The 22,949-nt window shown below is 44.5% G+C and overlaps 1 protein-coding gene and 1 pseudogene across 7 annotated transcripts in view; one reads left to right on the top strand and one right to left on the bottom strand.

Annotated features, from left to right (window-relative positions):
- The window catches only part of GHR (growth hormone receptor), a 141,937-nt gene that overhangs the window by 34,645 nt on the left and 84,343 nt on the right, over positions 1 to 22,949 (bottom strand). The gene's annotated exons all lie outside the window — the stretch shown is intronic.
- On the top strand, positions 14,622 to 14,740 carry LOC133211646 (5S ribosomal RNA; annotated as a pseudogene).

Below are 22,949 nucleotides of genomic sequence, written 5' to 3'. Positions count from 1 at the left end.
ATCTTAGCATAACAGAGAAAAAAATGGGAAGATGGGAAGTTAGAGTAGTAACAGGAAAGATGGGAAAGAGAGTAGAGTAGTGTGGGTAGACATAATGTCCACGTGACAGAGCAGAGGTATGAGAGGCCAGAAACAGTAAAATATGTATGAGTAGCAGAACAGCGCCATCCGCTAAGTCTTCCTTGTATATCCCACTACAAAATCTGGTATTCAACTGCTGACGTTTTGCTGTAATTTATTTGAGATGACGATTTCAGTATCAGGCACCTGTTTCTTATGGAAATCCTAAACAGATCAGAGAAAGCGGTTTGCTCATGCGAAGTACTTAGGTGTTCTTGATTTTGAAAACAGCTTTTCAATTTGGAACATACCATCATCTGGTGGAAACCCAACTCCATTATTCACCACAGTGAGGGCTTCACACCGTGCCTAGATTTGTAGTTTCCGCTTGCACAGGGCATAGTTTTATCACAACAGGCGCAGACATACCTATTATGTTTATTAAAGTGACTGCTTATATAATGCTATTGTAGGTCAGCATAGGTCTCAGTCTCTTGGTGAGATGTTTGTGTTGTTATCTGAGCTGGGAAACCAAGCCCAGGAATGATCCCTTTTGAGCCCTGAGGCCACAGAACATGGTGGCACATGTCAGAAATTCCTATAACAGTGGCAAAATGCTGACAGAAATCTACACCTGGCCCCAAACATACCTAGTAACTTTCACCAAGCTATAAATGAAATATGTTTTTACAAGTTTTCTTCTTTTAGAAATCACTCAGCAAATACTTTGAGCTTGAATCAGGATCCTTTTTCTCATAAAAGTGCCAAACCCTTTTCAAAACATGTTAACTGATGAGCAGATTAAAGTATCAGTTGCTTAAGCATTTAGAAAGGCAACACTACAAAGGAGTGTCTCTAATGTTGCCTTGCAGAAGATAAGTCAAAGAGCCATTACCTATTATCACTGAAGAAAGCCCACGAACATCTTTCAAACAGCTGCCATTGTATTTGCAGTGGGTTTGCATAATTGGGCTCTCTGTGCTGTGGTCTGCCCTCCCCACTTGTGCTGTGCCAGTCCTACAATGGTGTTACCTGTGAGTATGAAACCACCATGGTGCAGAGGGCAGGAGTGTATGTACACGTGCATGGTCACATACACGTATCTCTTTTTTCTCCCTTCAGCACTGCTGGAAAGGAAAATGATTTCCTATCCTGAACTGGTTTTCAGACAAGGTGATCAAAAAAGCTAAGGAAGAGATTTTTTATGATTAAATAAGCTAGGGCTTTCCAGCCTGGAAAAGAGATAGCTTAGTAGGGAGATCTTTCTAGTTTTAGGAAGAACAGAAGAGATGACCAGGGACTGACTATCCACTGTTTCTTGAAATAAATAAAAGGGCAGATGCTAATGCAATTTGTAAGTAGCAGATTCAACGGAAAAAAAAAAGACACATTTTTCCACTCAACTTGTAGTTGAGTTGTGGAAGTCCTTATGACATGACATTTGGGATACAAAAATTTTATACATCTGCATGTTCAAGAAGACAATTGTCAATTTCACAGGGAAAAAAACCTCACAGGTGGTGGGTGATAAATATCAAGGCACCACCTCTGGTTCCAGCCTCCCCTACCCAAACACACAATGCTGGAGGAAGGCAGAATATTCAGTGCCTAATCTATTCTTCTGCTCTTCAGTGTGCATTTAGTAAGCAACTCCATACGGGAGATAGGTTACAAGGCTGAAGGAATTTTAGGTCTTGCTTGGCACAGTTATTACTGTTTTACAATGCTTTTGAAAAGAGAAACCTGCTAGGAAGACAGACACGAGTATGTAGTGGTTTAAAGTATTTTTTCTGGTACAAAATAATTTACACATTCATCAGTCAGCCTAGCTTTGTCATCCCTCATCAGTATGTCATCCCTCATCAGTAACAAACTCGATAACATCTGTTATGTAGCACCAACATGATACAAACTTTCTTTTCTACTTTTATTCAGAGAGTACTGGGCAAGCTCAGATCCATTCATACTTCCCTGCCAAAACCTGCTATACAATTTTACTGCTGCTAGGAAACCTGAGTTATGTATGATATATGTAGAGAGAGCTGACAAAGAGCAGTATGGCAATGATAGTGTGAAATTAAGGGTTTAGAAAGACGTGAAGTCCTGTCCTCTTCTTTTGAACTATACCCTGTCTCCTCAGGCTTGCTTCCAAGTTACTATATAAGCATTGCTCTGGCAGTGTAGCCAAGCATGGGGCATTCTAAGCCACATCCCCATGTTCACCCCATTGGCAAAGTAGTTTTTTTGGTCTTTTTTATAAAAGAAGGAAGAATGTCAAATGGGATGACATACCAAATTGTACCGAAAGCCAGATTAATAAAGCCCTTCAACATCTAGTCATTTAGCACTAGCAAGGCTGTTATTCCTGATGCTGTGAAAACAAAAAAAAGCTAATTTGTCAGCTTACCAGAATTCATACAGCATTCATGGTGGTTTTTAGCTTGCTCCCTATGCAGAACTGTGAAAAGCAAAAGCGACTCAAAGAACTTTCGTAACTATTTCCTGAACTTTGCCATGCACTGATTCTGCTGCTGAGACTGCACCAGAGAAAGATGGAAAAAGATTTATTGCAGGCTATGATCTTTCCTCCCCAGCCTCCTTGTAAATCTTACGGAGCAGTTCATGCAGCATTAACTCTCTCTCTGTGGCTTCAACACTACACATGAAGGTAAGGCAAAGGATACACAGCTTTGGGAATCCAGTCACTCACGATACACCACGATCAGTCTGAGAAATGAACAGGAAAGCTTAACAAAGGGAAGGGGCCATCGTGGCTTGTCAGAAGAGCCAGAAATACCTCTCGTTTTCAAGCTCTGAAGAATCAAATACGTGGTATTGTTTGTGAGTGATGTGTGATAATGCAGTGGGGCGAAGCACACACTAGTAAGGAGATGTGATTAGTGGAATAATCTCATCCAAGTACTCAATTAACTTTTATACATTGAAGTTGAAACTGAGCACACCTGGTGCCAGCCTCCTAGGAGAGCAAGAGTCAAAGAAAGGCAACACTGGCGTTTTTTAAGTCCAGTTTGCAAAGAGTAACATCCACATGATGGGAAGATCAGAGAACAAATTCCCTTTCATGCTGTTCCAGAACAGTGAAGATCTCAGATTTAATCACTTAACCTAGTGACAGAAATCGTTCTGCACTTTACATTTCCTCCTTTTTGTCTTCTCTTGTTCCCTCTTTCCCTCCCCGACTTCTTTGCTTCCATCAATGAATTCCCTGCCTCTTTTCCCAAAATGCTTTCCCTTTACATTTATTTTCTTTCCTTTCCTTTTCTCTTTGATATCCCACGCTTCCTGACTGTGATTCTGAATTGATTTTCACCCCTGACAGCATGCGATGCACCACTGCTGAATGCCCAAGAGAGCAGGCTGCTGCCAAGGGACAGACTCTGGGACCCTACCAGCGTGCAGATCTGTTTTCTGTTCAGGGCCAAAAGTTCCCAGCAAACTTTGTGAAGAGGGAGGCTGGAAACAGGTTAGTTCAGCTCAGTCCAGGGGGAAACAAAACACCCAACCAAACCCAAAGATTTCTGAAGGGATCTATCTTGGCATCTCGACGTAGTACAATTAGGGTACATTTGACAACTGTGTTGCCTTTTCCACAGAAACCACTGAACTTTACTATCAAGACAACAAAAACTCAATTCCTAAAAAGTCAGAATTTTGGTGACCATTTGTGTGAACTTTATTGTCCATTTTGAAGTCCAGAAGGGCCCATGAGAACTACAGCTCTGCTTTGTGACCATGAGCTCTTACTGAAGCCTGCTTGAAGAGCAGAACACTAAAAACATCAAATGAATATCACAAATATTGTAAGCGAAAAGGCACCAAGTCCCTAAAATTCTGCAAAGCTCTCTCCAAGCTGTTGACACAGAATCCTTGTCATCCTTTCTAAAAGCCTTGTACAATGAGCATTTAGCCATTTGTTACAGAATTTACAAATGGATTTACCTTTTGACACAGTCGTTCTGGTGAGAAACCTCTTCTTGACACAGACAATGGCAAATTCCTTCTGTGTAAACCACCTTTTAAGTTCACATCAGTGGTACACTGAATAGCCATTAACATTTCAACAGCTTTTTAGAAAGCTGGCTTATAAATTAAAAATGCCAGGATCAGACTGACTTCTGAGCAATTTAAGTCCTATCACTCACACTAATAAAGACACTAATTCATGATGAAATGAACAGAGGGTGGGACTGGCTTTACCACGCTTACTCATGCTGAACAGGGTGTACCTAGACAATTCCCCCACGGCACCCTCTGCAAAATGTAATACAGGCCTGTTCCGATTAAACTGAAAAAATAACTGTAATAAAATGTTCCCTTTTTAATGCCTTAAAATGCTAATCTGTTACTTCTAATGAGACCAAACTGGTGCACGTCTAGCGCTGTGCCTACATGAATCTCAGTCACCAGCAGATTTATGTTTTTTTTTTCCTGCAGCTCTAGTGCACAGTGGAAAAGAGATGTATGCACAGAGGAAGAAAACATGCAGTAAATATGAGCCAGTCTTCCTGAAATGTCAACTGCAGCAACACTGCCTGGATGGGAAAGGACTAACTGCTGGTGCTCCATAGCTGGCTTGCACTGTGCTTTGTAGTGAAATTTTCATCTCTTTGGTATGAAGCAGCAGCCTTGTAAGACAAAGAAGTCCGGTTTTAATTCAGGCTCTGGAAGAAAGTGGGCTATAGGGCTTATGCAGAGCATTTCTGTGAATTTCTTTGTGTCCTGGGTTCAGCAGTAGCAGTAATTTTTCTCAGCCTTAGTAGCTTGTGCAACGCTGTGTTTTTTGACTTTCAGGCTGGGAACAGCGCTGATAACACCGATGTTTTTAGTTGCTGCTCAGTAATGTTTGCTCTGACCAAGGACTTTCTGAGGCTCATGCTCTGCCAGGGAGGAGGGGAAGCCGAGAGGAAGCAGAGACAGGACACCTGACCCAAACTGACCAAAGAGGTATTCTATACCACAGCACGTCATGCCCAGTATATAAACTGGGGGCTGTTACCTGAAAGGGCTAGATCACTGCTTGGGTCAGGCTGGGTATCAGTCGGCGGGTGGTGAGTGTTTGTATTCTCTTCCCTTGTTATTTCCCTTATCATTATTATTATTGGTGGTAGCTGTAGTGGTTTGTGTTACAACTTAGTTACATAACTGTTCTTATCTCAACCTGTGGGAGTTACATTCTTTCCATTCTCCTCCCCATCCCTCCCAGATTTGTGGGGGGAGGATGGTGGGGAGTGAGAGAGCGACTACATGGTTCTGAGTTACTGACTGGACTTAAACCACGACACTTTGCCAATGTGACCCCTGGTGTCTCAGTATCACACACCTCTCATTTGCTTCTGACTTGTCCTTACCGCAGGATCCAGTCTTCAACCTCTTGTGCTCAGCCCCACTTCTTCCATTACGACAACCCTAATCTTTTCCTTCTTTGCCACAGTGGTCCTCCAACACACAGAAAGATGCTGTACAGGTGCCTTCTTTCCCACCCCATCTAAACCAGTCCAACCTAGCTCCTTGGATGTATATCCTTCACACTTGCTGTCCTGCACTGCCCCTGGATGGAGTACTGCATGTCTCTTTTTAACAGGAAAACTTAGACCCTGTCTGCTTCTTATCTCATCTGCCTGTAAGTTTCACAATGCTAGATCACCTTTAGGGAATATCTGCATGATGCCAACAAGCCAGCAACAGATAACTCAGGTAGAGACTGTACAGAGAGTTGGATTCAACTGCATAGCAGGTAAGCTTACTCTAAAGCTTATCCAAACAAAATTTCAATACTTTCAGGAAGCTTCCCCTGCAGCACGTAGAAAGTCACTTCAGGAAGTACATGCAAGAGGCATGCAAGCAGGTAAATAATGCAGACAGGCATCTACACGACTGCTAGGACTCCTTCAGCTCATGTGTAAACAGTTGCATAAAAATAACCCTTGCCCTTATCCCTTTCCCCCAGTTTGGTTCTTGTCCCCACTAAATCTGAACCTATTCTCTCCTCCAGACTGCACTGGCATCAACAAGGGGGTCACTGAACGCACACAAGAGATGGACTTCCTGCTCTTGCTTCAAGGGCTTGGCCACAACCCAGCCTGCAGCAGCTGGCTGTGGCCACTGCGAGAAACTCTGCTTCATTTCTGCAGCCCTGGGACAGTGTGTGCTCAGACACCCTCCATCTGCGGCACATGCAGGCTCATCAGCGCTAATTGCTAGGACAGCCTAAGCAAGCTGATGTCAGGATCTTTGGAGATTTCAGTTACTAAATGAAAGCAAGTTTCTACTGAGCACACATACACAAACCTGAGAATTCCTGTGAGAGTACCAAAATCTGAGCCTGTTTTCACAAACACAGTAAAAAAAATCCCTGGTGAGCTACAGGCAGAAGGGAACATTTCAGTAGGATGACTTAGGTAATCATAATCACACAAAGTGTCAGCAACACTGCCTGCAGTCATTCTATCATCAGTGAGCTTGGAAGCACAGAGATGCACATAAAATTGTGCTTACGTATGTGCTGTGGTTTAAGCCCAGATGGAAACCCAGAACCACGCAGCTGCTTGCTTCCTCCCCCCACTCCCAGAGTGGGGAACTGAAAGAATGTAACTCCCACAGGTTGAGATAAGAACAGTCCAGTAACTAAGTTATAACACAAATCACTACTGCTACCACCAATAATAATAATGATAAGGGGAAGAACAAGGGAAGAGAATACAATCGCTCACCACCCACCGACCAATGCCCAGCCTGACCCAAGCAGTGATCTAACCCCTCCGGGTAACTGCCCCCAGTTTATATACTGGGCATGAGGTGTTGTGGTATGGAATACCTCTTTGGTCATTTTGGGTCAGGTGTCCTGTCTCTGCTTCCTCTCGGCTTCCCCTCCTCCCTGGCAGAGCATGAGCCTCAGAAAGTCCCTGGTCAGAGTAAACATTAATGAGCAGCAACTGAAAACATCAGTGTTATCAGCGCTGTTCCCAGGCTGAAAGTCGAAAAACACAGCATTGTGCCAGCTACTAAGACTGAGAAAAATGACTGCTACTGCTGAACCCAGGACAGTATGATGCATTTATGAGAATGACAGAATAATTTGGGTTAGAAGGGGCGTCTGGGTGTCATCTATTCCAACCCCGTTGTCAAAACAAGACCATCTTCAAAATTAGATCAAGCTGCTGAGCGCCTTGCCAGAAGATGGAGATCCTGCGGTCTCTCAGGCAAAACCTGCTCCACTTGCAGGGGGAGAATTCTCTTCCTTATGCTCAAATGGATCATCTTTTTTTTGAGTCTGCAAGTCGCTACTTTTAGTGTGTACATCTCAGAAGAAACCAGCTTTACCCAAAAGCCCCTGTAGGTGATGCAAAAAAAAACCCTTGTTTCCCCTTGTGTATTGTGTGCTCGTGCCCTCTATCCAACCCAGCGGGCTTCTGCTGGACTGCCTCCAGCTTGTCAGCAATATTTGTAAGTATTTGTAAAGCTCTCCAGATGGCACAGTCCCACAAGAAAACACTGACTTAACAGCAGTAAAGTAAGTATTATGAATGCGTATTATGGATCCTTCATGATTCATTAAAGAAAATGGTTGCTAGCAAATTAATAGATCTGGGTAGTAATTACAGCAGAGCAGAGAGCAGTTTCTGCCGGTATGTCCTACAAAAAGGTTAGAAAATAAACCTTGTGTCAGAATATAAATATCAGGTAGAAAATACACTGAGAAGTTTGGGAACTTTAGAAGGGAGTCACAGACAGTACATTTGTTGTAAGTACAGGTTACACATTTTCAGTTTCAATTCCTTTCAGTTATTATTCAATACCGAACCTTGGGAAATGCAGCTGATGAGAACTCCTCTGGTACAGGGAGGGCAGTTAGCTTATCCTACAGTATTATTCTGTAGTCCTCACACATGGTTTTATGGGTTGGCCAGGTCACAGTTGAGTTTTTCTTGCCACCATGAAGCCTGTCTTTCTTTTCATTATGCAGAGAAATGATGGGGAAAGCAGGGACCATGTAGCACCAGTTATGATATTTCCCAAGGAGAATAAAAATGATGTATTTCTGACAATATATGCCACTGCAAGGAGCAGGGCCACCAAAATCCCTCTCATATCTGAGTTAGAGATCCTAAGGACAGTGAAAAGAGCGTTCAGCAAACTCACTGCCCTGGACTTCAAGAGAGCAGACTTTAGCCTCTTCAGGAACCTGCTGAGTAAGGTTCCGTGGGATATAGCCCTAGAGGGCAGGGGTGCCCAAGACTCTTGGTAGATATTCAAGGATCACCTGCTACAAACTCAGGAGTGTTGCATCCCAACTAGAAGGAAGTGCAGCAGGAGGGCCAGGAGACCTCCTTGGATGGATAAGGAGCTCCTGAGGAAACTTAGAGGGAAAAAACCAGTCTTACAAAAGGTGGAAGCAAGGCCAGGTAGCCTGGGAAGAATACAGGGATGCTGTCCAGGAAGCTAGGGACAAGTCAGGAAAGCTAAGGCCCAGTTAGAATCAAACTTGGCTAGGGATGTGAAAGATAACAGGAAGGGATTCTATAGGTATATTGTGAATAAAAGACAGAGTAGGGACAACATGAGCCCTCTCCAGAAGATATTAGGAGAACTAGCTGCCCTGGATTTGGAGAAGGCTGAGGTTCTGAATGACTTCTTAGCTATGGTATTCAGTGGCAGATGCTCTGACTGCACCACCCAAGTCTTGGAAGACAGATGCAGGGACTGTGAGAACAAAGATCCCAGGCCCACTGTAGGAGAGGAACTGGTTCGAGACCATCTTAAGAACCTGAACAAGTCCATGGGTCCTGATGAAATCCATCCGTGGCTCCTGAAGGAGCTGGCAAATGAAGTTGCTAAGCTGCTGGCCATCATATTTGAAAAACCATGGCATCAGGGAAGTTCCCGAGAACCAGAAAACTGGTAATATAACCCCCATTTTCAGGAAGGGAAAAATGGACGACCCAGGGGACTACAGACCCGTCAGTCTCACCTCTGTGCCTGGCAAAATCTTGGAGCAGATTCTCCTGGAAGGCACATGAAAATCAACAAGGTGCTTGGTGACAGCCAGCATGGCTTCACTAAGGGGAAATCCTGCCTGACCAATTTGGTGGCCTTCTGTGATGGGGCTACAGAACTGATGGACAGGCGTAGAGCAGTTGATGTCATCTACCTGGACTTGTGCAAAGTGTTTAACACTGTCCCCCTGACACCCTTGTCTCTAAATTGAAGAGACATCAATTTGATAGGTGGACCACTGGGTGGATAAAGAACTGGCTGGATGGCTGCATGCAAAGAGTTGTGGTCAATGGCTCAATGTCCAGCTTTTGTCAGCTCAGTGTCAATGACCAGGGACTGGTCTTGTTCAACATCTTTGTTAGTGACATGGACAGTGGGATTGAGTGAGCCCTCAGCAAGTTTGCCGATGACACCAAGCTGGGTGGTTCAGCTGATAAGCTGGACGGAAGGAATGCCATCCAGAGGGAACCTGACACACTTGTGAGGTGGGCTGATGCCAACCTCATGAAGTTAACCATGACAGTGCAAGGTCCTGCACCTGGGTCGGAGCAATCCCAGGCACAGCTACAGGTTGGGCAGAGAGTAGGTTCAGAGCAGCCCTGCGGAGAAGGACTTGGGTGGTGTTGGTCGATGAGCCAGCTTCACTGTGTGCTCACAGCCCAAAAAGCCAACTGTATCCTGGGCTGCATCAAAAGGAGCGTGACCAGCAGGTTGAAGGAGGTGATCCTGCCCCTTTATTCTGCTCTTGTGAGACCTCACTTGGAGTATTGTGTGCAGTTCTGGTGTCCTCAACATAAAAAGGACATGGAACTGCTGGAACAAGTCCAGAAGAGGGCCATGAGGATGATCAGGGGACTGGAGCACCTCCCATATGAAGACAGGCTGAGAAAGTTGGGACTGTTCAGCTTGGAGAAGAGAAAGCTGCATGGAGACCTCATAGCAGCCTTCCAGTATTTGAAGGGGGCCTTTAAGGATGCAGGAGAGGGACTCTTCATTAGGGACTGTAGTGATAGGACAAAGGGTAATGGGTTAAAACTTAAACAGGGAAGTTTAGATTGGATATAAGGAGGAAGCTCTTTACTGTAAGGGTGTTGAGGCACTGGAGTGGGTTGCCCAGGGAAGCTGTGAATGCTCCATCCCTGGCAGTGTTCAAGCCCAGGCTGGACAGAGCCTTGGGTGCCATGGTTTAGTGTGAGTTGTTCCTGCCCATGGCAGGGGGTTTGGAACTAGATGATCTTAAGGTCGTTTCTAACTCTAACTATTTTATCATTCTGTGATTTTGTATACTTAACACCAAAAACTCTGCTAGAGCGTTTGCGGAAATGCAAGACCAGGTTTACTGCAAGCATCCTTCCTCCACAGAGCACTTCAGAAAGGGAAGCAGACATCAATACTGCTTGATGCTACTTATCTATATGATATCACAGGTGACACTCTTGGTCATGCTGTGTGGGTCAAGTGCCCATCAAATGCTCTGCACTCTAATTTTCATTCATAACCCATAGGATCAATCCTACTTCTCCAACTGTATTTAAAAATACGGTTTTAGTTTATTTTTCAGATGGTGAAATTACGCTGTTTTGGATAAGGCTACAAAAGCTGGTAAAAAAATGTACTGAAAACATCAGTATTTGTAAATCAGTCTATCTGGTAGGTAGAAGACTGTAGTCATGGTGTTGAGTGAAACAGATAGAATCCTTGCAGTGTAACTCCAAATACTTATTGGTGGTACTACCCTAAAATAAAAATACACCCCACCAAAAAAAAAAAAAAAAAGAAAACCAACTTATAAGAACTAGCATTATGATGTATTTGAAATTGAAGGCCTATGTATGCTGAGATTGGAGCAAGTACGTTTAAGGGTTCAGTAACAATTTCAATTAAACATATACTGTATTAATTCATTTTTAACAGCATTAGAAGTAGTGAAAATCACTTCTAACAGCATTAGAAGTAATAAAAATAACAACAGTATAGTAGCAGCACTGCTAACAGAGGTGATACAAAACTCTTTTTTCTTTAATTCTGTCTGTCTCTCTGTTCTTTGTAGCAGGAAGTTCATGTGTCTGTCTTGGTACAGTCATACGAAGACAGATGTTTAATATCTTTGCAGCTGGTCTGCTTTTTACACCATATGTGATAGCAAGAAAGGAAAATGAAAATTTGAACAATGTACTGCTATAAGGCTTCTGGACCTGGGGACAGGAGGAAAATTTGTAAATGTTTAAAACATACTTTTGAGGATGAATTGTGGAGTTGTCTCTTGTATGAATTTCTGACTTATCTAAATAACAGATAAAGACTTCTGCTGAAGAGAAGTGTGGGTTATGTGCTTAGGTTACCTAAAAGCCCATAAATGCTCTCCCCCTTTCCTGTCTATCTTCACAAAACAACTGTTAAACTCTCCTAACAAATGCCTGTTTCAGCTTCACATATTCCTTTCCTATCTGGCATGGTACCTTCTTCTATGATTTCCAAATGTCCTCTTGACACACACTTGTGCACGTACTGCTGCATCTGCTACTGATTAGGGAGAGATATTTAGCTCGTTTGAGAATGGGGCTCTTCAGCAGGAAAAGGAAGCTTGCAAGTTAGAAACAACTTTTCGCTCCATCTCTATTAATTTTTATATACACTGAAACAATAAAAAGCACCCATGCACCTTTTCCAGAAGGCCAGAGTATCTGTGCAAACAGATTCAGGTTTCTTCCCAAGATGCTGGAAAGTGAATTATTTTGCTTTCCTTCAAACTCCCAGTCAAACTGGCATTTTTCCACATACCTGTCCATGATGGACCTTTTCTGTCAACAGTTGTTAAAACTCTGTCTAGGCTTGCACAGACTGAACAACAGATTCATCCTGCCTAATCCAGCCAAAAATTATAGGATGTCACTGTGGAACAGAACCAGGACACAAAGTTACCAACACGTCAGCAAATATGCACAAAAAAAGTGAAAGCCCTTATAACCTACATTAATTTAAAAGGCTTAGCAAATATTTTTGAGCAAAGGAACAGGATATTTAGAGCCAATAAAAGTGCTGTGCTACACTAGAGTACATTCTACTGAATGTTAAATTAATGTGAATATTAAACTGGTAAATATGGTGCTGTTAATGCCATAATAACATTCCCCTGTTGGAGAGGTACTTCAAAATACAGCATCTATCATATTCATGAAGTTTGCATCCTGACTTGCAGAACGGATCTCAGCGTCCACGAGCAGCAGAAAGATGTGGTCATCTACATAGGTTAGCAAAGGTGAGATTCATTTAATCCAGTTTTAGACACCCATGATGCACAGAGCAAGGTCAGCAGCCTTTAGGAGAGAAAGGCTTCTCTCTCAGGAGAGAACGGTTTCTTTCAGTGGAGAGCAACAGTTGCAGTTCACACAGCATTTTATGGTCATCTACTTTAGGATGAACTGAAACAGGGTTGAAGCATGCCCATCATTCTTGTGTTGCTGTCCATCTATCTTTTAAAGCATTTCTAGCTACAGATACCTAAAATTTCCCCAGAAATGTTGAAGAAGGCACATTACTTTCAAAATCCAGACAAACTGACTCCCAACATGACAACTTATTACTGCAGACACTGGTCGAGGCCAACTGAATGAAATGCTTTGCAAGGCCCACAATTACGAAAGAGCTCATAGGAAATGTGAAGTTCTACAGGAGCTTCAGAGCTGGTGAGGTGATAGAACCTGTGCTAAGTGAAGTTCTGGTTAAACATAAAGATCGATTTTTAGCCCACAGTGGGGGTGGTCAAGGACAGCAACAGGTCTGACACAGAGTTGGTGGAGTTTCCATTGCTGGAGACATTCAAAACTTGACAAACCCCTGAGAAAACTGGTCTAACTTCAAAATCAGCCCTGCTTTCAGCAGTCAGTTGAATCAGAGACCTGGAGAGTTTTCTTTGATCTAAGTTCTTCTGTGACCAACTAATTCCATGACTCAATAGGGACCATTGCTTAACTGTAAACTAAGCAGGCTGTGGTTCCACAGTTTCATAATACAGGGTTCACAGATTCAACTTTGAATCAAAACAGCAATATCTGGAGACACAATGAGAACTTGTAGGGCTTTTCTCAAAGGGCAAGGTTTCCTCACAGAAAGTCACTCCTGAAACATTTGAAGACGCAAGATGATTTCTTCCCTGCTGCTGTGAAGGAACACAAAATCGGTAAAACTCTGAAGAAAAAAAAAAAGGAGAAGGCAATCTTACAGACTGTGCCCTCTTGATAAGCCAGCATGGTATACAACATTTTTTTAGAGGCTGCCTGAGTTTGATTTCTCTCAGATCAGTATTCTTACCCTTCCTACTCCAGCTCTCAATCTTACACATTTTTAATCTACTCCAGCTATACTTTGCTGTCCAGTTTATTCTTGACGTGAACAGCAATACAAAAAATGACTTTATTTACTCTCTCTATATTCATGTGAAGATATTAAAATATCCAGGTGAAATGCAAAACCATATAGTTAACACTCACGTATACACACTTGCTGCTTCTGTTTCCATCTAGTGGCCAAATGATACTGTTTTTTTCCTCATCTTCCATACACTGGTCTACTTTTTGTCTTATTCCAAAGAGTTTTACACAGTTCATAACAGAGTTAGAAAGTGGGTATTTGTGTAACAGTGTACCAAACTATGGTGATTCACTGCAGGTTTTTCACCATTCTAACATTTAGAAACAGTATCCTTAGACATCTGGCAACAAGACTAGGAAAATGATAGTTGCACATCTCTAAACCCATGAGGAGTGTTTCCAACAGTAAATCTTACTGTGTCTCTGGAGCACCTTGCTATTCCTTGCAAAAGAAAACAAATCTGGAAAACATTATTTTAAATGCTTTTGCCTCTGTAAGTAAAAAGTGGTGCAACCCATTAAGAAGGCCATAATTAGGAGAACTAAGTCCTGTTGACAAACGGAACATCTTGTCACGTTCAGTACAAATGTAATAAATTAACAGTTAGTTATGACAAGCAGAGGTTTAAGGTTCACTAGTCTGACACAGAAACAAACATCTCCAATTTCCATGACAATGCTGCATGTAGATTCCAGTTGTGTCTGCTCATTAAGATCTTGTTAAAGCATCATGAGCCTGATAGACTTAAGCCATGACTTGTTCTTAGAGTAGAATGTCTACTTTTTAGAGAATCATCTTAATAAAGATGCTTTATCGTTCTCCAAACTGTAAACAAGACTATCCAACTTGTGACTGCAGGCAGAAAGATCAAATCATTCAGCATGGCGAGTGTCCTGGGTTTAGCAGTAGCAGTCAATTTTTCTCCTTCTTGGTAGCTGGTGCAGCGTTGTGTTTTGACTTTCAGTCTGCGAACAGTGCTGATAACACTGATGTTTTTAGTTGTTGCTAAGTAATGTTTACCCTGACCAAGGACTTTGTGAGTCTCATGCTCTGCCAGGGAGGAGGGGAAGGCAGGAGAAAGCAGACGCAGGACACCTGACCCAAGCTAGCCAAAGAGGTATTCCATACCACAGCATGTCATGCCCAGAGGGGGGGTAACTGGGAGTTGGTTATTGTCATATGGCCACACCACCCTGAAAACGCCCGATCTCGTCTGATCTCGGAAGCTAAGCAGGGTCGGGCTCAGTTACTACTTGGATGGGAGACTGCCTGGGAATCCCGGGTGCTGTAGGCTTTGGAGGAGCCGAGCCTCGTGACTGCCAAGAGCATTCCCCGGAAGTCACCCGCCGAGCCCCAGGAGGATGCAGGAGACCCCGCAGCATTTCCCAGCAAGGCAGAGGAGGGAGATCTTGACTCAGAAAAAGAAAAGCTGGTGGTGGGAGAGCCGGCAAGCACAGCAGCTACACCAGCCCCAGTGACAAGTACAGCAGCATCCTTTGAGAGTTCTGAAGGTTTTGAATGGCCTTTGGGTATCCTTGGGACCTGCCTCCTGATTGTGATGGGGATCAGCATGTTGGCACACATACAGACTGTGTTTTACCCACCACCATTTTGTCTGATCTCAAAAGTTAAGCAGAGTCAGGTCTGGGCCTTGTCTGGGGTTAGATGACAGTATGGGAGGACCAAGAGGTTTTTCCAAAGGCTGGACAATCATGAGTGGCAGGGCATGTGGGACAGTATGGGCAAGTATCTAGTCCACTGGGCCCCTGAGTGCTTTGGAAGCATTGGAGATGGAAGGCAGCTGTATGGAGACCCCAGCAACAAGCTGCAGAAACTGATGGAGGGGACAGTGAATTATTTTGAGCCTAGTGGGCTCATGGCATTTCAGGCCAACAGAGCAGAGATGCAACAATGAGGTGGACTGCAGGGTTGGAGGAGGTATCGGTTGGTGCTTGGTTGGGCTGGTGGGGGGAGTTATTGGTCACCTGGTGATAAGGTCTTGTATTCTCTTCCCTTGTTATTTCCTTTATCATTACTATTATTGGTGGTAGCAGTAGTGATTTGTGTTATACCTTAGTTACTAAACTGTTCTTATCTCAACCCGTGGGAGTTGTATTCTTTCTGATTCTCCTCTCCGTCCCTCCAGGAGTAGGGGGAGGGCAAGAAGGGGAGGGAGTGGGTGAAGAAGCTGTCTGGCTGGGGTTAAACCACGACAGTTATCTGGAAGTACATGGGGTCTTCTGGGTCAGACTCGTTTTTCGGTGAGTGGTATCGTATTCCCTTCCCTTGTTATTTTCTCTTATCATTGTTGTCGTTGGTGGTAGGTGTGGTGATTTGTGTTGTACATTGGTTGCTGGCCTGTTCTTGTCTCAACCCGTGGAAGTTGCATTCTTTTGATTCTCCTCCCCATCCCTCCGGGCGTGGGGAAGGGGGGGTGGGGGGGAAGGAAAGAAAGAGAATGGAAAAAAGGGGTGGAGTGAGCGAACAAGCTGTCTGGCTGGGTTTAAACCACGACAGTTCTTTTTGGCGCCCAACGTGAGGCACAAAGGGTTGAGATAACAACAGATCTGTCTGAATTAATAGTCACTCGTCACAATGCTGATTTATTGGCTCTCAGAGTTGTTCCTCTTGATCTCACAGTTCCAGTATATCGTACCTTCCTTTCAGCCAGTATTTGCTGTATTAGTGTTTTTCAAGTGTGGGACTTGGGCTAAGGTTCTTGTCTCATTGTACTTTATGGTAATGACTTGTAATACAATAGAATCACTGATCATGAAACTGATCTGGCTTATGTTCCCCGTGTGGTAACCACCTTTATACTTTGGGAGGTATATAATAAAAGTGCTTAGCAATTACATATCTTTTTTCTCCTTCTTGGGTGGTCAACCTGTGAAGGAGACATTCTTTTACCCTCCCAGTCCCGTCCCCCCCCCCCCCCCCCCGAGCATTTACAGCATCATTTGAGAATTTTGAAGTTTTTTGATGGCCTTTTAATGCTGTTGAGACTCGTTTGCTGATTGTGATGGGGATCACCATGTTGGCATGCATGCAGAGTGTATTTTGCCCATGACCATTTAGTCTGATTTTAAAAGTTAACCAGAGTCAGGTTTGGGTCTTGTCTGGGGTTAAACGATATAGGAGGACCAACAGATTTTCCCCGAGGCTGGGCAGTCATGAGTGGCAGGGTGTGTGGAATAGTATGGGCAAGTATCTAGGTCAGTGGGCCCCTCCAGTACTTTGGAATTTCACTACCGAACAACTGCAAAATCCAGAAGAATTAGTAACACACTTAAATGAGGTGTGTGGTCATTCTGGCCAAACCAGAGATGGACAAATCATGGCAACACGCTGGGGCTTGCCCAATGCTTACAGAGCCCTGTTCAACACTATCCAGCACCTTCAAAAGGAAAAAAAACGTCCCTGGATCTGAGGGTAAAGCAACTGTCAGCGCAGCCACTCCAGCTCCAAGCACAAGCAGCTACACCACCCCCAGTGGCAAGTACAGCAGCTACTCAAACTTCACCTGCAACAAACAGTGCGGCTACCCCAGCTCCAAGCACAGCAGCTACACCACCCCCAGCAACAGGTACAGTCGCTACTCAAACCATAGTGATAATCACCACAGCTAAACCAGAGGATCAATTAGTATCAATATTGGTTACCCCTGTATGCAAGAGAAAGAGCAAAAAAGAGGCAAGAAGGGTGAAGCAAGATGAAGAAACAATGTATTCACCACTTGGTCTAGCATCTGATCAGGAGTCATTGTTACAGGACGAAGAAGAAGAAGAGGTGGACCTCAACCGAGCTATGGAATATGCAAAAAGATTTTACCCATCAACCAGGGGAGCACATCCTCACCTGGTTGCTCCGATGCTGGGACAATGGGGCTGATGGTCATGACCTACAAGGTACATAAGTCAAGCAGCTGGGATCACTTGCTAGAGAAGGGGGAACTGACAAAGCAATTGCAAGAGAGAAAAAGTCCCTCAGCCTTTGGAGGTGGCTCTTGGCAGCTGTGAAAGAAAGGTTTCCATACAAGGATGACCTTATGAGCCGTTCGGCCAAATGGACTACTTTAGACAAAGGCTCTTTCCTCTGAGGGAATCAGCCATCGTAGAGATGTTTATCACATCAAGCCAAATAATGGGGATATACCCATAGACCCAGATGAAGTTGAATGTACATGACCCATGTGGCAAAAACTTACCCGGAATGCACTGTCATCATATGCCTATTCATTGGCAACAGTAACCTGGAATGACATAGTACCACTAACAGTGGATGAAATGATTCATAAACTCCGAGAGTTTGAAGACAATATCAATCCTTCCATCATTTCAGCTGTGGAAAACCTGTCCCAGGATCTCAAACAATTGAGAGATGATCGATAGATTTATCCAGCTACTCACATGTACCAACACACGTCTCAGCTATTAACAAAAGGCGCTCTATTGCTCGAGAGAGGAGATACAGGAGGTATACGCCACAGGCCACCCCATGGTTTTACCTGTGGGATCATGGAGAAGACATGACGAAGTGGGATGGAAAACCTACTTCAGCTTTGGAGGAATGGGTGAGTGAATTGAAGAGGGGAACAGGGCCAAGACTGATAATCCCATGAGAACTACGACTTCGGTCTCTCGTGAGCAGGTTCCTAGATGGAGTGGAAGAGCTGATTTTACTCCAGCTCCTGTGATAACAAAGAATAATCCCTTTCAACATGACTTACGTGTCCAACGTTGTGATGACTAATAGAGGGGCCCTGCCTCCAGCCAGGTGGAGGTAAGGGACAATTGGATTTAATGGACTGTGTGGATCAGATAGCCTGGCACATCAGTCCCACAGAAGTAAAAGGCTCTAGTAGGTAACGGTGCACAGTGTACCCTGATGCTATCAAGCTGTCAAGGGGTGGAACCCATTTATATTTCTGGATTAACTGAAGGATTCCAAGAGCTGATTGTACTGGAGACTGAAATCAGTCTGACTGGGAGGAAATGGCAAAAGCACCCCATTGTGACTGGTCCAGAGGCTCCATGCATCCTTGGCATAGACTGCCTCAGGAGAGGGTACTTCAAAGACCCAAAAGGGTACCGATGGTCTTTTGGTATTGCTGCTTTGGACACAGAGGAAATTGAGCAGCTGTCCACCTTGCCTGGTCTCTCAGAGGATCCTGCTGTTGTGGGGTTCCTGAAAGTTGAAGAACAACAAGTGCCAATTGCGACCACAACAGTGCACCAGTGGCAATATCGCACCAAGACTCCCTGATTCCCATCCATAAGCTGATTCATAGACTGGAGAGTCAGGGAGTGATCAGCAGGACCCACTCACCCTTTAATAGCCCCATATGGCCAGTGCGAAAGTCTGATGGAGACTGAAGACTAACAGTAGACTATCGTGGCCTGAACAAAGTCACACCACCACTGAGTGCTGCCATATCGGACATGCTAGACCTTCAGTATGAACTGGAGTCAAAGGCAGCCAAGTGATTATGCCACGACTGATACTGCCAATGCATTTTTCTCAATTCCTTTGGATGCAGAGTGCAGGTCACAGTTTGCTTTTACTTGCAGAGGCACCCAGTTCACTTGGAACCAACTGCCCCAGGGCTGGAAACACATCCCTACCATTTGCCATGGACTGATCCAGACTGCACTGGAACAGGGGCAAGCCCCAAATCACCTGCAATACATTGAGGACACTATTGTGTGGGGTGATACAGTAGAAGAAGTCTTTGAGAAAGGGAGAAAAATAATCCAAAGCCTGTTGAAAGCCGGTTTTGCTATAAAATGGAGTAAGGCTAAGGTACCTGCACAGGCGATTCGATTTTTGGGAATAAAACGGCAAGATGGACGTCGCCAGATCCCCACAGATGTGATCAACAAGGTAACAGCAATGTCTCCACCAACTAATCAGCAAGAAACACAAGCTTTCTTGGGTGCTGTGGGGTCCTGGAGAATTCACATCCCAAATTACAGTTCGACTGTGAGCCCTCTCTACCACGTGACCTGGAAGAAGAATGATTTAAATGGGGCCCTGAGCAACAAGAAGCCTTTGAGCAAATTAAATGCGAGATAGTTCATGCAGTGGCCCTTGGACCAGCCCGGACCGGGCCAGATGTAAAAAATGTACTGTACACCGCAGCTGGGGAGAATGGCCCTACCTGGAGCCTCTGGCTGAAAGCTCCAGGGGAGACTCAAGGTCGATCCCTTGGTTTTTGGAATCGGGGATACAAAGGATCTGAGGCTAGATATACCCCAACTGAAAAAGAGATACTGGCAGCCTATGAAGGGATTTGAGCTGCTTCAGAAGTGATTGGCACTGAAGCACAGCTCCTCCTGGCAATCTGGTTGCCCGTGCTGGGCTGGACGTTCAAAGGCAGCATCTCCTCCACACATCATGCAACCAATACTACATGGAGTAAATGGGCTGCACTAATTACACAAGGAGTTTGAATAGGAAATCTGAGTCATCCAGGAATTCTAGAAGTCATTATGGACTGGCCAGACAGCAAAGGTTTTGGAATGTCACCAGAGGAGGAGGTGATATGTGCTGAAGAGGCCCCACCGTATAATAAACTGTCACAAAGTGAAAAGCAGTATGTCTTGTTTACTGATGGGTCCTGCCTTATTGTGGGAGGTCACTGGAGATGGAAGGCAGCTGTATGGAGTCCCTGACGACAAGTTGCAGAAACTGCTGAAGGAGAGAGTGAATCGAGTCAGTTTGCTGAGGTGAAAGCCATCCAGCTGGCCTTGGACATTGCTGAACAAGAAAAGTAGCCAGTACTTTATCTCTACACTGAATCATAGATGGTGGCAAATGCCCTGTAGGGGTGGTTGCAGCAATGGAAGCAGAGCAACTAGCAATGCAGAGGTAAACCCATCTGGGCTGCTGCACTGTGGCAAGATATTGCTGCCCGGGTGCAGAACCTGGTGGTGAAGGTACATCATGTAGATGCCCGTGTAACCAAGAGTAGGGCCACTGAGAAACACCAGAACAACCAACAAGTGGATAAAGCAGCTACGATTGAAGTGGCTCAGATGGACTTAGACTGGCAACATAAAGGTGAATTATTTTTAGCCATGGGCCATCAGGGCAGAGATGGAACATAAAGATGGGCCAGTGATTGAGGGGTGGACTTAACAATGGACACTATTGCCCAGATTATTCATGACTGTTAAACATGTGCAGCAGTTAAGCAAGCCAAGCTGTTAAAGCCTCTTTGGTATGGAGAATAATGGCTGAAGTACAAATATGTGGAGGCCTGGCAGATTGACTATATCACATTCCCACCAACCCGCCAAGGCAAGTGCCATGTGCTTACCATGGTGGAAGCAGCCACTGGATGGCTGGGAACATACACTGTGCCCCACACCACTGCCCGGAACACTGTTCTGGGCCTTGAGAAACAGATTTTGTGGTGACATGGCACCCCAGAGAGAACTGAGTCAGACAATGGGACTCATTTCCCGAATAACCCTACAGACATTTGGGCCAAAGAGCATGGCATTGAGTGGGTATATCACATCCCCTAACATGCACCAGCCTCTGGGAAAATCGAACGGTACAATAGGTTGTTAAAAGCTACACTGAGAGCAATGGGTGGGGGAACTTTCAAGCATTGGGATACACACTTACCAAAGGCCACCTGGTTGATCAACACTCGGGGGCATCTGCCAATAGGGCTGGCCTAGCCCAGTCAGAACTTTTACATATTGTAGAGGGAGACAAAGTTCCTGTGGTGCATACGAAGAATTTGCTGGGGAAGACAGTCTGGGTTATTCCCGCTTCAGGTAAAGGCAAACCCACTTGTGGGACTGCTTTTGCTCAGGGACCTGGATATACTTGGTGCGTAATGCAGGAAGATGGGGAAGTCTGATGTATACCTAAAGGGGATTTGATTTTAGGGGAAAACAGCCAATCAACTTAATTGTATGCTGTTGCCTGCTATGTAATACTTTTACAGCCCATCAACAAGATGTCTTCAGGTCACCAGCGACTAGCCCTGACTTTCCCGCAACCAGCATCCCAACAGAGAACGAGCTTTGATAGAACCAGATGAGTTCTGCAGTAAAGGAACGATCAGCATCAGCAGGCAACAACCCAACACTGCACACAGCCTTTCCTGCCCTGAAAGATTGTTACAAGAGATGGAACCTGACATAATGGACCGAATGGGCTCTGCCGCATTCTAGGGATTGGTCCATGCACTAAGAAATGATCTCATTCTCTTGGTTTGTGTATGTGGATGTACATATATGTGACAGCGATGGTATATTGAAAATGTGGGATCTGAGCATGATGTGAATGGTATGGAATATGGGGTGGATACTGTCCTGGGTTTAGCAGTAACAATCAGTTTTTCTCCTTCTTGGTAGCTGGTGCAGCGTTCTGTTTTGACTTTCAGCCTGCGAACAGTGCTGATAACACCGATGTTTTTAGTTGTTGCTAAGTAATGTTTACCCTGACCAAGGACTTTGTGAGCCTCATGCTCTGTCAGGCAGGAGGGGAAGGCGAGAGGAAGCAAAGACAGGACACATGACCCAAGCTAGCCAAAGGGGTATTCCATACCACAGCACATCATGCTGGGGGGGTAACTGGGAGTTACCCAGAAGGACACCGGGTATTCTGGGTCGGCCTCGTTTTCGGCGGGTGTTATCGTATTCCCTCCCCTCGTTATTTTCTCTTACTGTTGTTGTTGTTGTTAGCAATGGTGATTTGTGTTGTACATTGGTTGCTGGACTGTTCTTGTCTCAGCCTGTGGAAGTTGCATTCTTTTGTTTCTCCTCCCCATCCCTCCGGGAGTGAGGAGGGGGGGGGGGTGGCAGAGAAAGAGGGAGGAAAAAGGAGGGGGAGTGAGTGAATGAGCCGTCTGGCTGGGTTTAAACCACAACAGTGAGAAACTTACTATTTCCTAAACCTGAACAGAATTTGTTTGCATGTTTCTGGAGCAACCCAAATTTCAGAAGCACAGAAATGGGTAGCTATGCTGATTGTGGTATACATGGAGCTCATATATAGAGCTTTGGATGTTCATCAACTGAAAATATTGCTTACCTTGTCATCTTGATTTAAGTTTAAAAGATGCAGTTGCTACAGATTCCTTTTTTTTTTTCAGTAGAAAAGAAAAAGCCTAAAATACCTTTTGCTGAATCTGTTTTTCCATTCATATGCAAGAAACCCAGTATCACCCTTCTTCATGTATTCCTCCCTTTTTCCAGAAAGTTCCATACTCAGTTCACTTTTTTAAACTGTTCTGGCCTTCCAGTCTTTTATCTGTTTTCATTTCCATGTTTTGCTCAGTGAGCACTCAGAACCATGGATCTGGCAGAATAGCTGTCCCTCACCATAACTTACCATTTTCTAGCATTACCTTCCCTGAGTCACTTAACAATCCTTGCAATTTCCTCCCACACAGGAAAATAAATCCAGGAAGAACCCTTAATTTTTGAGTGTTGTTGGGTGCAAAGTGTTCTCAGCTCCCTGTTGAGTGAAATTAGGGCCTG

The sequence above is a fragment of the Neopsephotus bourkii genome, unplaced genomic scaffold, assembly GCF_033783945.1.
Source record: "Neopsephotus bourkii isolate Nb327-2 ecotype Australia unplaced genomic scaffold, CSIRO-AGI_Nbou_v1 NB_631, whole genome shotgun sequence".
NCBI lineage: Eukaryota > Metazoa > Chordata > Aves > Psittaciformes > Psittacidae > Neopsephotus > Neopsephotus bourkii.
The sequence above is the reverse complement of the archived record's forward strand: the minus strand, read 5'-3'. Positions and strand labels throughout refer to the sequence as shown.